Source organism: Rhyacophila brunnea, unplaced genomic scaffold, assembly GCF_057557595.1.
Source record: "Rhyacophila brunnea isolate RB1 unplaced genomic scaffold, BYU_Rbru_1.0 scaffold_1, whole genome shotgun sequence".
NCBI lineage: Eukaryota > Metazoa > Arthropoda > Insecta > Trichoptera > Rhyacophilidae > Rhyacophila > Rhyacophila brunnea.
In genome coordinates this window covers 32653907-32672342 of record NW_028232751.1, presented here as the reverse complement: position 1 = coordinate 32672342, position 18436 = coordinate 32653907, and the positions used below count along the sequence as shown (strand labels likewise).

The 18436-nt window shown below is 32.2% G+C and overlaps 1 protein-coding gene across 3 annotated transcripts in view; it reads right to left on the bottom strand.

The window, feature by feature from the left end:
* LOC147079686 (LON peptidase N-terminal domain and RING finger protein 2) overlaps nucleotides 1-18436 on the bottom strand; it is a 235771-nt gene that overhangs the window by 75607 nt on the left and 141728 nt on the right. The gene's annotated exons all lie outside the window — the stretch shown is intronic.

Here is an 18436-nt window from a genome sequence, read left to right as displayed (position 1 = left end):
TCTATATATTATAAATACCTATGTATACTAGAAGAAAAAAATCAATGTCATCCGATATATAAAACATGTACATTAGGCACAAAGTATTACGCCTGATTTTAGAAGATATGTCAAACTTCAAATTGCAATTATTACTCCATAACATGAATTCAAGACTTAATAACTTTTAGCAGTAACCCACTATATAATTATATCAACTGATATTATCAAGGCAACAACGACTTGACAATTGCGTCAACCAATTAATTCAAATTAAAAAAATATATAAATGTAATATTGCACAAGCACACTTTTATGTTAAAAACGTCATAAAAATTGAGCGTGTTGCTATAGAACACATTTATAAGAAAACAATAAGAATAAATTAAATAGGAAGAAATCCGAAGAAGACCCGTTTTTTCATAATTTGGTAATTTGAGGATGAAATTTCCGAATCATATTACCGACGGCGTCGCATTACCGACCACTGGTTTTGGTTAAAAATAATAGGAAAGAGGAATTTTTTTTTATTCGAAGGAACATTTTAACCAAATTAAATCATACATTAAAGGAATTGATCGAAAAGGACAGGGTGGATAGAATACTTGTTATGTAGCAATTTTAGGAAAATATTTTCTTGATTATTGTCAGGTGTAGATACGTTAGGTAATTTAAGTTGTAAACGGTTGTTATCATGTTTGACATTAATATACGCACTTGATAATGTGATTGATTTTATGGAAGTTAACAAAAATACTATCTCCCCGTAAACAAAGTAGGTATACAGTTGTTTGTAAAGCTGTGCTTTGCCTACTACTTTACACGTACATTTTGTAGTTTTATTATATAGGCTTGTATATAAAATGTCCGTCAGGTAGGGGTTCCTGAAGATTCTCTAGAAAACGTCCCGAGGGTTTCGCCGAAAAAAACGATCGGGAATCACTGGTACATACGTCCATCTAGCTAGGCTGGTGACATGGGCCCCACATCGGGAAGCGGGCCCCCCTACCTATCGCTAAGAATAAAGACAGTGTGTACGCGGTAAAATTAATCTCTATATTTAGTGTTTTATTGTATATTTTAATACATCCATTCGAATTATGGAGATTTTAAGTATTGATACATAATTAAATATTGTATCGTACAACTTCATAACTTTAATTTATTGAAATAAAATCGACTTTTTTTTTTACTATTAAAGCAAATTTATGAAGTGTGTTTATCTTACTTATCTGGTCGATTCGCCTCGCCGGGGCCCTAGGCTAGAGCCCTATCAGCCCCCCCTTGTGGGGGCCATGGCTGGTGATAATGATCTAATACGTTTAAGAAAAATAAGGTCGTTGGCTGCGGTTTTCGGGCTGAGTTTCGTACAATTGCGATGTATTATTACTACACGAGGCGATTGAACGAGAGGAGGTCAATAACATTAATTAATTAGGACGGTGATGTACGAACACCCGAACCGAATCACACTGACTGAACGCGTGGGTATTAACACTTAACGTTGGCGAATGAAAAAAGATTATTTATTGTACGCGAGTAATATCATTGTCTAGTTCTGTGGTTGTTTCGTGATAAAAATCACGTAGACTTTAATGCATAGTATATTCATGTGTCCTACCTATTGGTTTCACTGGGCCATATGGGTCGAATATAGGAAATAAAATAACATATTAAATAATTATAATAAAAATCATTACACAGTACCCTCATAATTTAATAACTCAACCGGCTTAGTCCAGTCAGATGAACCTTTTCAACTGATATATAAATATTTTAAATACAAAAGATTTAATGATTGTCAAGACCTTATAATTACATATTAATCAATAATGTTCAAAGATTGTTTCTTATTCAAAACGATATCAATTCAAACGTAAAGTAAAGTGAATATGAAGTAAAACATTAAACCTATATTAGCTCTAATAAAGTATCCGTTCGTAAAACACTGTTCGTGTTATTTAAAAGAAATTCAGTGTTACTTATTTTAATAAATTACTATGTCGAATATTTTTGCAAGCATAGCAAAAATAAATATTATTAATAAAGATTATTAATTAATTAATTTATTAATTAATACAAAAAATGATTCAACCTGACTTATAGTTAATAAACATAAATAAATCGGTTCATAAATACAATAAAATATAAACATCTAACTTAAGTAACTATTAATTTGTTTATAAAACATGTCTCTAAGTGGCGTGCAAGCACATGTTTAGATGTGTTACGAATAAATATTTATAAATTTTGTGCTAAATATTTATATCACATTTTGCTGAATGTAGTTGCATTTTACAACTTGACTTAACTTTGTCATCATAAGACTACCATTGTGCACAGGTATTTAACAAATAAAAAAATCATATTTAAGTAACATGATTTTTTTTTAAATTTATTTAATATATCTATATAATTTGATTCGAATCATTAAAGATAGAAATGGAATATTTCGATTATAATATTAGATAAAAACAGAAATATCAGAAAGATAACATTTCGTGTTTCTTTAATATTTACATAAACACATGCTGTCTCTACTTTCTAGTTATATTAGTTGTTTTTTGTAATTAAGATATTTTTATAATTTTGTATTTATTACGTATTAATCGCTGTAAATGCCGTAATACTCTTTTTCTAAATAAATAAAAAAAAATTTTTTTTAACTTAATAACTTTATAGTTTACTTAATAGGCAAAGAACCTAAATAAATCATTATCCATCGAAATTTAATTGTTTCATTTATGCAACTTTTATAATGGTTGAAAAGTTTTAAGAAATAAAACTTTTACAGAGGGATCTGTATGACGCTAATACTTACTACAATAATTAATCCAAACTGCAATTTGTAAAACTTTAAGTCGATTGAAATATTTTGCAAACTTTTGATTAAGTAAGTACTTAGGCGAAATGGCATTTTATTTGTTATTCGGTAAATAAATAAATATGTACATTGTCTATATCGACTTTAGAAATATTGTTATAAGCTTTTTAGCTTAAATAGCATGTCATAAAAGGTAAAACCCATAAGTATTTTTGTAGGTTTTTAGGTTTTGAAATAAAATAAAGCATTAATAATTTGTTACAACAATATAATTAATAACCATGGCTCCCGCAAGGGAGGGCTGACAAGTGCTGTGTTAAAAAAACACTAAATTTTATTTAACCTCAGACACCATTTGGAAAACGCCACTGTAGAGCGTCAGACTACCTTAGCGATAGGTATGGGGCCCCGCCAAAGATCCTGGCCTGGGGGCCCGCTTTATGAAGTGAGGGTCATGTTAATAATATTTATTGTTTGAGACTTTCACAGATGTTTCGTTAATCAATACGATGATATCAATTATGAAATTTAACAAAAGTTGTACACTAACTGATAAAATGGGTAAGTAGAACGCAAAACATTATATACATAATGTTATGTGATTTTGTTTTTGTTTGAAATTAAAAAAAAAATAGGATGTACATGGTTATATACAATTAGATAATATAGTACCTTATTTATACTTATTAACAACATAGGTAATTATTATAATCAGGACCAAATTATGTGCATTATATATAAATTCTGACCAGTATTGTTTGCCAGTTTTGAATCAGGTTCCGCATTTATTAAAATTATACGAATGAATTAGGTGGACAGGTACTATAAGAAAATGGTTTCTTAAAACGCTAATTCACCATGTTGTATCGATAGGGATAAAATAATATAAGAGAACGCAAAGCGATGAAGAATAGACGAAGCAAACGAAGCACGAGGAAAATCAATATTAGAGTAAGGAAATCGCTTTTCTGAAAGTTTGCAAAGAATACTTTTGTATGAATGTGTTTGCTGGTGTAGTGGTAGGAAATGATCATTGATCAGTGTTAAATGCGAGAGGTCATTGCCTCGGCCTCGTCTGCGTTGATTCTGTTTTATTATTGCGAACATGAGTAACAAATTATATTTATCATCATCAGCCACGGCATGCGAAACAGACATCAGCTGTCTGGATAAGCGTTATTTGCGGGTTCTATCAAGAACTAATAATTTTACCACTTGCTGCCATTATCATGATTTCAAGTTTAAGTGATTGCTTTACAACCAGTGTTGCCAACTACTGTCGTCGACGAAATAAATTTGACAGACGGGGTTAAAATAAATATAATCTATTTTAGTAGGAAAAACGGTAGATTTCCTGATAACAAAACACCGATGGAAAAAAAATCTGAACAAAATATATAGGGGGAGATGGGGTACTGAAGGCCTCCGACTTCCTGACTAGCTCAGGCACTTGGAAGTGGAGGTTCATTAATGTGGAGGAACAGGCAGGAAACTCATGGACGTGGAGTAACCAAGAAGTCACGGGGCACAAAGTCAATTAAACACCAGATGAAATCTTCAGAACTCGTATTTTATTGTTATTAGAATATGTTTGGCCTTATGGCATTCCTTCATCAAGGATTATAGTCCAAAAGTATCATTCACATTGGTATCGAAAGTCCCAAAGTTTATAATAATTAAAATAAACTCGATTTATTGTTATTATCCATACACCACAATTAGTAAGGAAAAAGAAAAGTCAAATCAATTAATATTCGAAGTTCACAGTTCGAAATCTCAATAAACAAGAGTCAACTAATATCCGAAGTCACAAAAATAACCACATTTATTACTGATTAATTAAAAAATTAATTCGAATATTATTATTTAATTATTTTAAAATTAACTTGATTATTATTAACTAATTATTTAACGTTAACTTAATTATTTCTAATTAGTTATGCAGACGAGATCGTGAGGGTCCCGGGGATACAAACCGTCGCAGAAGCGACTCCCGGAACCCACAAGTGACAAAACAGACTGACTTTGGATTTAATAATCTTGCCTTTTTATCTGTTAGGGGTGGTCGTATTTCTTACCAATTCAAAACCGATACCGGCATATGCTACACATTTATATAAGGTTGACGGATGTCAGTCTATCAACCAAACATATAGTGATATCGATGTACATAATATGATTAATATTAATATTACTTAAATTACATTAATTCCTTAATTACTATATACCATTAACGCCCATCCATAAGTCCCCCTTTATTACCTCGTTAACCCTTGCATTACATATTAATTCACAATTTACAGTGCCTATCAGTAGCGCACCCAGGGGGGGGGGCAGGGGGCCTTGGCCCCCCCCAAAATATGAAAATCATCAGAATGATTTTACACATTGAAATCGAAAGCCAATAAACTATACCTTGGGCTTAGACAAACAACACGGCAAAAAATGATTTGTAATTCTCCAGCATCCTTTTTAGTAAAATTTCTTAGATTTTAATTTCTAACACAAAAATTTCGAAACACCAATGTCAGGTTTTTTTAGAAACCCGTTCCCTAATGAAATTCTCGGTGTCCACCCGAATTCCGGAGTGGTATAGGTCATGGCTGGGGAGGGTTGACAGGGCTCTAACCTGGGGGCCCGGGCTGTGGGGGGCCTGGCGTGTCGGGTTGACCAGATAAGTGAGATAAACACACATCATAAATTATCCTTAATAGTAAAAAAAGTCGCCTGCGGCGCTATTATACTTCAGGTCTATGAACATTTTAATTTATATAATGGACCAATATATTTTCTGATTATTATGTGTCGATACTCGACAGCTCCATTATTAAAGTAGATGTATTGAAAATCGCCAATAATTCAATGTATAAGTACCCTCAATTTGAACTAAAACACAATTTGAAAAACGTTAATGTAGTATTTCACACTGCCTTTAATCTAAGCGGTGGATAGGGGGCCCGTCAAATACCCTAACCCAGTGGTCGGCAAACTCATTAGTCAATAGAGCCAAATATCAACAGTACAACGATTGAGATTTCTTTTGAGAGGCAAAATTCTTAAACTTAAATTATATACGTAGGTAGTAAGTAGGTAAACTGCTAATTTACTTTAGTTAAAGTTTTAAGTCCTAATTAAATTATAGGTAGGTACACTGAATAAAACTGAATATCACACGTAATAATGATCTTATTTATTAATAAAAATTAAATTGTAAGTCAGGTATCCATAAAATTGAATCATGACAATGTGACAAACTCAATGTGAATAATGGCCTTGCATCTCCTTGTAAAGTTTGGGTAAGTCAGGTTCGTATGTTGTTGATTTAATTTTAAGCACGATTCCAGGTTCTCATCAATAAATCGATTTCTTAATTTACCCTTGATCTCCTCTCTTGGAAATCTTTTTACTAACCACAAAACTTGCAATATTAACATTGTTGACAGATTTTATTCAGTACCTAATTAAATACAGAACTTTATTTTTCTTGACTCTTCTCCTCAGCTGCTTTCTTCCTTGCATCATCGACAGAATATTTAGCGCAAAATTACGAGTTTTTAGTTGTATCTTTCTAAATTTCAATGCGCCAATTTTTCCCGAGACATAAATACAGGTCGGTAAGCCATTTAAGTTTTGAATAAACGCGAAGTCTCGGTCTATTCAACATTACATTTACGGTTATCCTCTTCCATTTTCTTTGCTTCTTCTTTGTAGCCATGTCAAATATGGCAGAGAGCATCTGTGGCAGAGCCGCACTCAAGGGGCCAAAGAGCCGCAGTTTGCCGACCACTGCACTAGCCTGAGGGCCCGTTTCAGGATGTGGGGGCCATGGTGTAGGTACACCGAGTGCAATAGACAAACGACCGATAAGCGAGATATTAGGCTGTGTTGTATTGAGTAGGTTGTGTATAATTTAAATGCAATAATACTGTTTTGTCCATTTTCGATTAATATGTTGAAACCTCAATATTGAAAAACCAAAAATCTACGACAAACATTCGTCGAAAAGAACGACTACACCCACTACGGTGGTGGTGTAAATCAAAAAAACATTTTTTTCGGTGAAATTCGGCATAAATATTGTAGCTCTCTAGACCAGTGTTCCCCAAGCTTTCGACATCTGTGTACCCCTTCTATAATTTTCGTAACACTGAGAAAAATGCATATAAGTACTTTAATAACAATCAAAATTTATTTATATATTTCTTTTGTAGTACATAAACAAAATAATAATAAACGACGAATAAAATTCATTCATAATAAAATATAAATCAAAGTTATATTATAAAAAATAACATTCATTGGTAATCAATTTTAATCTGAGGTCCGGTTTCACACCCGAAAGACTGTTCCTTTTTTACGTAATGTCTACAAATGCTGAAAAAGCAACTTCACATAGATATGAAGTTGGAAAAGGCAATATGTATTTCAGGAATGTCTCTGTTAAAACTGGATACACATATTGCATTTGCAACCTAAATGATGTTTAAGTACACTCCTTATATTTATTTTGCAAGAATCCGTCTGAAGTTAATAATTCCAACAATTGCTCTTCTTCCGCATGCGATAAACCTTCTAGCATGGATATTGTATTAATGCTTGTTGCACCAGGCGTAGCCATAACCCGGTGCAGCGCACACCCCCACCAAACTCTTCCCGTACTTGGGAAACACTGCTCTAGACCAAGCGGGTAGCACAGCCGATATTATTTAAGTAATCTTTTAGCATACTAGGTACACATGTCCAGCATGGTCGCTGTTCACTTCCAATCCGCCAGTCGCTGATGACACGCTCAACGGTTACCACAACTATGCCTCCAATTTAATAAAAACTAGGAGAAACTGTACAAATATATCGCCGCCGTGTATTGTGAAAATATCTAAAAATATTTAAATGAAGAAGAAAAAGAGCCTATGGGACTAATTTACATTTTCCTCCTTGGGCCCCCCCCAATAATAAATCCTGGGTGCGCCACTGGTGCCTATTATAATAACAAATCAAATCTTATATTACATCTAATCTAATTTAATTAACCCCTTTATCCAATATATATCTAATTCAAATTTAATCCTATGTCACTTTACCTTATATATACATGGTCCGTGACCGACTTATACATCCGCAGTTCACCCTGGGAAGTAGCGGGACCTGCCAGAGCAAACTGCGGGACTTATACATATATGTCATATTTCGTATGTTTTTGTTCGGCCTTGTCGAGGGTCATTCACAAAAACCATTCAAGATCATTCCACCGGTGGCACATTGACTACCAGGGTCAGACCGAGCGGCTGGGGAGCACTACTCCTTGTGGGAGCGCCCCCCACAGGGGCGGAAAATCATGTGTGTGTCAGTACATTGATACACGGGGCTCATTGATTAACATTTGTAATATATCGAGTTATGGCATTGCTGAGGTTGAAATTTTTACCACTAGATGGTACTGATTTTACCATCTAACTGCCATAAAATAACGGCGCCATTGTGACATATGTTTTTGGTGATCTTAAAAGTTTTATTTATTAGTGAAATATTTTTAAAACCAACACAGTTAATACTTTATTGGTAAGTTAATTTATTTAAGTAACCGATATTTAAAATACATCCTATAAAATTATATATTAATTTGTAGATTTAATAAATATTTTTAAATTAGGTGGCGTGCTGGGGCATATTAACGCGATGAAAAGCGGGTCTCATCGATACGTATCAATCAATGTATAGTAGTAACATATATAATTTATTAATACAATTATTGTATTACTAAGCATAGTGACCAATATTTTGTTATATGATGATCGCTCAATGTGGTACGTACATACAAAAAATCGAGTGAATGAATATTGTTGAGAAGGGTTTGGAACTTAGAATACAAGGAGTTCAGTAGAAAAATGTAACTTGTTTTTCAAAGTATTAAAATATACTAGCTGAGCCAGCTGGCTCTCGCCAGTCTGTCTCGCTAGGTCTTGCAGACAGCTTTTCGTCATAATGACATGGTGTTGGATTTTAATATAATTGTAAAGTATGTATAGGCAGCGCCATAGTTTTCCCTTTGGGATGGATTTTCATTTACGTCAGACATTTTGACATTTCGCTGATTTGTCAGTTTTACGATTTGTCAGTTTTACGATTTGCATGTCGTCACTGCCAATACAAATTTGGAGTCATATGCGCAGTCTATTCTGGAGTTAGGCCTTCACAATATCACCTGACACCACTTCAGGCTGCTAGGCTGCAGCTGCTGGCAATTGCCGATTGCTACCAATGACATTTTAATTTTAATACAATATATGTGTAGGTATGTGCATTTAAATATGATAAATAATTATACATCTCATTCATTCGAATATACAGCAATATTATGTGTATATCATTAAAAGCGATCCAATATATCCAAATATTAATCTCTTTCGGGTGCCATTTACATAATAAAAAAAGGTTAGTAGCATTAAAAACAAATTTAAACATTGTTTTGTTTCATTGTCTCTAAAAAATAAATGCTTGCAGCCATAGAATAATATTTAAAAATCAAATTTTTAATTCAAAATTAACCTTAACCAATATAGTTTCCCTGTGCGGGTCATTTATATCGAGACAAATGTTGATAAATAAGAAAGCAATACATATTATATCTGAGAGGAATAGACCAATTTTGATAATAATAGGAATTTAAAAAACCTAAAAATGTGGAATCAGCTTAAAGAGGCCTTCATCCTGCAGTGAATTGATACAGGTTGATGACGATAATGACGATATAAATAGGTGGGTATATAAAATCACAAATTTAAAAAAAATGTAGCAGTATATATGACTAAGAAGTGTAGAATTATGTTGGAATAACCTTCATCCAGCAGTGGATTGAACTTGGTTGATGATGATAATGACGATATTATGAATGGATAAATATAATATCAGCAATTTTGATAAATATAGCAATTCATATGATCGACAGAAATACAAACAACTTCCTTCATCCACCAGTGGATTGATTCAGGCTCAGGATGGTAATGGCAATATAAATAGATATATCACCGATTTTGATAAATACAGCAATTCAAATAACTTTAAGGAGTAGAATCAGGCATGGGAGGCCTTTATCCAGAAGTGGATTAGTTCAGGTCGATGATGATAAGGATGATAGATATAGGTATAATACACAAATTCGTTAAACCGATAGTAGTAGAATCACGTTTCGGAACCCTTCATCCAGCAGTGGATTGATGATGATGATTATGAAATTCAATACTGTCAAGAATACAATCAACGTAGAGAGGCCTTCATCCAGCAGTGGATTTAATTAGGCTCGTGATAATAATGTCATTATAAATATAGATAGGTAGATAGTATAATATTACTGATTTTGATGAATATAATAATTCATGTGTAAGTAAGGAGTAGAATAAGGCTGAGGAGGCCTTCATCCAGCAGTGGATAGGTCCAGATTGATGATGATAAGGATGGTAAAAATAGATAGATATTATACAATATCACAAATTTTGTCAACTATAACAATTCGTATTAATTTATTTCATTGTTTGCAATGGCAACTTAATATGACTATATCTATGGAAATTAGTAGCCTAGGTAATTATTCAATAAAAAATAGTGCGTAAACAGCCACAAAGAAGTATTTAAAAAAAAATCAAATTTGTTATTAATTAATAGAAAACTCATCTCTATTGATATTGATTATTAAATTTATGGGTGCTAATAGAAATGTCACATTTTTTCGATTAATTCTGCAAATTCTAAATTTGTATTCTGACACGTCAAATGAACTTGTTTTGCGAAAGAAAACAAATGACAATCATTAGTCTATAAGTTTGACAGATAAAAAGCAGTGACATGGTTTTAGATTATATTTTCGTAGTAATTAGTGAGGAAAGATGTATTTATTTCTAGTTAAAACTCAATAGTGCGCCAATGTGCTACTTAGAGATTTGAATAGATTTGTGGAATATTAATTCTGATTTCTAAAATTTCGATTAAACAGAAAGTATAAAGCGACATTATAATCAATTTGCTGTAGATATACAGTAAAGTAGCGAAAATGTATGGTGACGGATGTAAAACGCAATTTAAAAATGATTTTATCTGTGATTGTGTCGAGTTTTATCAGATTGTGCCCGATTCAAATGGAAGTAGATTCGGGACGCCAAAAATTGAAGTGAATTCCTTTAATAATCAACAAAGTGGTATTTAAATAAAAAAGTTGACGTATTTTCCAAAATCTCTTAGGATACCTAATAATATATAGGAGATAATATATAGGAGATTATTCCGCTATCAATCGCCTAACTTTAACGAAAAGATACCTATTTAATAATTTGAACTATTGCGTCTTACTTAATTTATTTTAATTATAATTATTATCTAGGTATACATACTACGAATATCAGTAATCGTCCAACATTCATAGTATAATATGTAACAAATCTTAAGCAAAGCGATGGGTACCTAATAAAAGTTAAACTAAAAACAAAATAGCACAGCTGATAATGTCATTATATGTAGGTAGTTCAATGCAAAATTACATTATTAATAACATTCATACGCAGAGCAGAATGGTGCAAATTAAATAATAATGACAGCTGCAGTACCTACCTCATAAGTGCGACGATATTTTAGAGTTGGGATTTTTGACACATCGAGTCGATGTGCAGTGTTAAATTAGTTATTTAAAAACTTTCCCTTGTCATTCAGACGGATGAAACATTACAAAACACTTGAATCACTTATAATATTATGTGTATCCAGTCAATTTGATTGAGAATAGTTTTATTATTAGTAAAATACGCTTTAAAATATAAACACAAATGAACCGGTGTATCCAATCAATTTGCTTGAGAATAGTTTATCACAAATGTTTTAATATTAGCGAAAACACGTTTTAAAACATAAACATAGATGAGCCGAACAGAGTGGTAGGTAGAAACTTAACTTAAAACAAATTAAATCACTTCTAATATTAATATTATGTTTACCGGTTGTGAAAACGTAAATACGCGGCGGCCATTTTTTAAAATCTCTTTGTGCAGTGTTGCAAGCACATTGAAAAAATAAATTCCCCAATTAATATGTGTTGTAAAAAAAGTCACGTGCCGACCGAAAATCTATTGTAAAACAATCAAAATAACCCTAAAAAACCCTAAAACGCAACAAACCTAACCTAACCTAACCTAACCTAACCTATTGGACATGACGAATAAGGCACACAATCGTTCGCAAAAACGGGCACAGCTGTAGGATAATAATATATAGAAGATTATCTATAATTTATTCACTTACGTCAAAATATTTGTTTCATTTACATTAATCACTATTCCTAACAATTATCATAATTAGTATCACATTGTAAAAACAAATTATAATAGGTATATCGATCTGGTCCTTTAAATATATCAATGTGCTTCGACACTGGGGCACTTTGATACAAATACCAGATTTTGTTTATATTTGATTCATAAATTACTTTGCTAATTTTTCATAAAATCACCAATGCACAACGATACTCAATACTTTTGAGTAGAGTGGCTGAAACACTTAAGTAAAAATATCAATATTTAGGGAGATATACTGGCACAAAAATTCGTATCATTGTGCACCGTCTTCTCCTTTTTATTTAAGGTTGTCAGAAGAAAAAATAATGTGAAATATAAAACTTAAACAAAAAAAAATATGAACGCTCAGTTGGCAATGCTGTTTACAACACACATGCTAAATAGGTATATTATGTACACTTGTACTAAGAATATATTTTAAAAGAAGGGTTAACATAAAGTAACCATGCTGTTTATTCAATGCGTGCGAGTTGGTGTCAGTAATTTGTACACGTAGGTGATAAGTGAAACAACCAAATTTTGCAATATTTGGATTCCGTTCGATTTCTCAATCCCGGGATTTTGGGGTTGAAAACGTTGCGATACCTAGATTTTTACTGACTATTAAGTAATACATAGGAAATATGTAGATAAATGTGACTATTTATAAATTACGGGTATTGTGTGCGTGGAGCAACTGGGTTGGGTAAGTGGCCAGTAGTGGATCTTCAATTTCTACTCGACCCCATTTTATAATAAAGCACTGAAGTAATTTTTAGAGTAAAGATCTTCTTACTCTCTGGGTGCTTAAAAATTAATCGCGCGAGCATAATTATTTTAAAACTTATTAAACATAATAATTGTAGTGCAGGTGATGTTTATGCTGTACATTTATTATATTGGATAATCACCACCACCTTAAAGTTATAACAATGTAGGTATGTCTTCTTTCATCTTTCATCAAAACTAGGAAACTGGACAGCCTCAACGAATTAATACACAAAAATAATTGAGGATGTAAGATGTAAGTAGGTAGGTACATAGGTTTTGCGAGTTAACCATTCATTCAACTATCATCTAGGGACGGCAAGAGAGGGTGACCAATAGCTTTGAATACCGTTTAATAATAATAATTAGTGAATGAAGAAGCGTCTTCTTTAATTTTTTACTGTTTACTGTTTTACAAGTATATTTTGTAGTTAACTCTCCCGTACTTTTATAATATGTGTCCTGAGATTTTACAAACTACTTAGGATTCTACTAAGTAAAAAAAGTTTTGGAATCGCTGTAATGATGATTCACATTCATAACCAATTCAAGTTTCAGAATTAACGACTTTGACTATTGACGACTGAAATTAAAACAGTGTGGAGTTTATTAATAAATATAATCATAACCCTTAGTAACCTTTATCTCAGCTTCATTTTCATATATTAAGGTTCCATCTAAATATAAAGGATTTTGCTATATGTCTTTAACGCTACTGTTTTAATTAAAATTGATGGGAATTTAATATAAAAAGGAGATTGGACGAAGCTTAGTCACGGTAGATTGTCTCACAAGAATTCGATTAGTCTCACAATAGTCTCGCCAAAGACAATGTTGTCTTTGAGTCACACTAACTGAAACTGCACTTACTACGGCGTCCCGTTTAATCTAGCACAACACACACCGACTGAACACGGTGGGACAACACCACTGGCGTATAAGTCATTAAGGGCAGTGGCACACCAGCCGTAAAATGCGGTCGATACAGACCAGGAAAACACTACCGTCTTTTCGTAATGAGAGAAAATTATATGAGAAAGATACTTTTTCGACAGCGATTGTATTCAACGTCGTTTTGCGGCCTATGGATATCGAACCGACACGGAAGTTTTATTTTATCATTTGGAGTGCTACTGTGATACAAATTCTTTCTTTTCAGGATGCCTAGAGTCGAATTCTAATTCATTTATTTTTAATTATATTAGTAAAAGCTTTAAATACCCATCTCGATATACTAATATCATTATCTACCCCGATGTCCAGAATTTACCTAATTCATATCCTAGCATTATAATAATAATGTTGTCAAGAAAGTTGGGTGTGAGAGACAATCCGTAACATAACAATAGAATTCTTTAATAAGCCTACATTTTGAAAGCTTAACTATCATACTCAGTACTTGAGCGAAAGTTCATCATGGGTAAATCGTATCAAACTAAATAGAAGAAAAAACGCTACTTTGGATTATCCCAAAATTTCCAAGTCTTTTTTGCCTGACTTAGTAGAAGATTTGATAGACTTATTACAGTACTTATATCTATGTGTATGTGAACGCTAAATTCAATACTTCGAGTCGGGTGGCTCTTTGGTAGTTTTTTTACGTTAATTAAAATAATTAATATATGATTATTAAATTATTTTTCTTAACAAAATAGGCTTTAAATAATCACCTAGTATGGAGTCTTCGCCATGCCATCTGAATTATATTCCTTCCGGTTTGAAACACTACGCAAGCCACTGAAAAGGGCATCGAGTGCATAATCATTATACAAAGTGCATAATGATCTAAAAGTCTGGGAGCTATCCAACCCAATATACTCACCATAGGTTAGCGACCACTTTGACACCGCAATTTACTACGTGCTTTGCAATGCTTGATCGGCGATTACTACAAACTGAACAGATCACCGGGCACAGCCAACATTAGCAAGCATAGAACTTTTTAATTAATTCCAGATAGATAGATGGTGGGCAATAAATAATTCTTCGATATTTATAGGTACGGATGACAAAATTAATTGTACCAAACAAGTTTCGGTTCACAATACTTGATAGCAATTAACGAAAAAATTAAATGTATTTAGGTACTTAGATTAAACTGAGTGAATAATTAACCCACCAAAATACGTTTGTAACTTGTCTGTAAAATTTTGGAACATTGAAACTTATAGAGAATATGCCTAATAAAAGACTGTAAAAAGGTTACTACATAGATAGTTAGTTTATCGCGGAGAAAAAAATGTATGTGTGTGTTTGTGTGTTGAGCACACGCGACAGAAGTGAAACTTTATTATCTACTAAAATATTAACGTCGTCAATTTGTGGAACGGTGTGTGTAGTTAACGTCATAATTATTGTAATCTATGCCATATTCACTTCCACTAAGTTAAGATAATAATAAAGATAATATGACCATAATATGTATTATGGCTTATATTTGATTATTCTAATGCATGGTGTAGTTACTAAATTTAATTGTTAATCGGCGATTTCTGTTTTTATATTATTAAATCGCGTGAGCATCGAGCGGTTTACTCTATTGGACGGCCGACTCTAAATCAAAGTAATGTAAGTTTTCAAGTGGTTGTCAGAGTACCCACTAAGTGTTCTAAAAAAGTTCACATTTGTGACGGTCTCGGTGGTGTAATTAGTAGAAGGCTCGGTTGTTAAATGAGAGGTTGGTGGTTTCTTGCGTTTACACGGGACGTTTTTTTTTTTTTTTTTTAAATCGGACTGTATTTTGTCACACATCAGCCGGATTAACTCTACCTGCAAAATTTATGTCCAACGCGTAAAAAAGTTTTTCTTCAACAGGCCTGAATTAGATAAATTAGTCAGTCAAGATTTTGTCTCAATACCTTTATTTAAAACAATTTCTGTCTACTTGTATGATTGGTTAATGCATTGGCCGAATTTTAATAGAATCCCATGCTCATAATACCTATGTCGAATCGCAGAATGTTAATCACACCCTCTAAGAGTGTCCTCACAATATGACGGTTGAAGGCTATTCATGTATAGGAAACCTTCAGTCTGACCTTTTATGATCGCGGTGAGAAGCCGTCAATATATGAAAATATAAATTCTTACAATAGATTTAGAGGTATCTATTTTCAAAGTGAAAATAAAACAAAAGCCAAAAACTGTTTACGGTGTTGATGTTACTTAATATGTTTTTGATATTGGAATAAGTTATTTTATAACGAACACCGATTTTGAAGTTGATTTTTCTACTGGATTGGGTGCTATTAGGTTCTTCAATACAAAATACTTATTTACAATTTTATCCTTTAAATTCTGGCATTCATAACTCATTTTCGTCAAGTAGTGGAATAAGTTCACTATGAAAATACACTGCATTTAAGTAAACACCTATAATTAGTATTAGTCGCACAGTTGTAATAAAAATCAAGATCGTTTTCATCTGCCTAACACAAATGTTCTCAAATGAATTATAACTAACATTTTTGCTTCTTCTTTTCAATTTCTAAACTTGTGAGAATCAATTAATATAATCTCCATACAGGAACATTCCATAATATTCGCTTAACGGCCCACGTGCTCGCCGTAGGTCAAAATTGAGTTTTTATTATATTTTCAAACCATGATCCTGGACACTCCTTAAACGTTGTAGATAATCTATTTATATAATTTTGAAGCCTTATTATCCTTTATAGTTATTTTAAACATTTAGTGACTGCATAAAGTATTTTTGTTACATAAAATAGTATTCTTTTAAACCTCTCGCTCTAATGTTTTAGAATATAGTCATATTTCGGTACATAACTGTGCAGTGGTGTTAAGATTTTTTACATTTATTAATTTTTAAACGCATTTATAAAACCATTAGTATAATTTATTACGAGATAATTTTTGTAAAATATTCACGATAAAAAATTATATTGATAATCTCTGTGATCCCAAATTTGACAAGAATTAGGCATTTTATTATTCAAAAAATCGGCAAGATTAACACATTTGAAGATGATTCTAAAGATATTTATTATAAGCTATATCTTTGACCATTCAAGTGTGATAAAGATCTTATGAATAATGATTGCTTTATAATAATTATTGACCTAAGAATAAGGTAGTGTTTTTTTGAAATACGCAATTTCTTTTGGCATTCCCCAGTGGTTAACCTACAACATACGGCCGTAGCCATAAATTGACAAACTATAATTGAAGTAGAGAGTAAAATGATATTAACGCGCGTGTTTGAACATGTACCGTCTAAAAAAAAATTAAAAAAATTCGGTTAGGTACATGTTCAAACACGCGCGTTAACATAATTTTACTCCCTACTTTAATTATAGTTTGTCAATTTATGGCTACGGCCGTATGTTGTAGCTTAACTACTGGGGAATGCCAAAAGAAATGGCGTATTTCAAAAAAACACTACATTATTCTTAGGTCAATAATTATTATAAAGCAATCATTATTCATAAGATCTTTATCACACTTGAATGGTCAAAGACATAGCTTATAATAAGTATCTTTAGAATCATCTTCAAATGTGTTAATCTTGCCGATTTTTTGAATAATAAAATGCCTAATTCTTGTCAAATTTGGGATCACAGAGATTATCAATATAATTTTTTATCGCGAATATTTTACAAAAAATATCTCGTAATAAATTATACTTATGGTTTTGTAAATGCGTTTAAAAATTAATAAATGTAAAAAATCCTAACACCACAGCACAGTTATGTACCGAAATATGACTATATTCTAAAACATTAGAGCGAGAGGTTTAAAAGAATACTATTTTATGTAACAAAAATACTTTATGCAGTCATCAAATGTTTAAAATAACTATAAAGGATAATAAGGCTTCAAAATTATATAAATAGATTATCTACAACGTTTGAGGAGTGTCCAGGATCATGGTTTGAAAATACAATAAAAACTCAATTTTGACCTTCGACGAGCATGTCCCCCCTTAATAGTGTCATTATGTATATCTTTATTTTATTCATAAATTATGTAAAATGTGTAGCGATATGTAGCGATATGTACCTACATCATTTGCCTGGTTAGTTATTTTAAAACTTTCTGGGAAATTTATTTATATGTGATCTCTTGTTTTTACAATTAGCTGTCCTGATGATGATCACAACATAAATATTTTGATTGCATAATCCAAACGAATCAACGGAAACGTAAAATATACCGATGCATAATAACTATTTCAGGAATTCGCGCGTATTTTCATCGTATTCTTGTAAGCCCCATTTCCATGCGCAGATTCATCTATCTCCCTCTAGTCGCAGGTGATTCATAACACCTGTAACCCGTCGGTGACCATGAGCCAATTTATATTTGCATCTTTCTGGAGTAAATGTTTACTTACCAACATTTTTCTTTGATATGACGCTGAATGTTTTTCTGGAAAATCCCTGAGAAATGTAATACATATAATTGATATTGGTAATTAATTACCTAATAACAATTATTTTATAGCCAGTGGATATAATATTACAAATCGGAAAATGGATCGGTATAGGAAAGATTATGTTAGGATTAGGATATTTCGCCAATTGTACTAAGA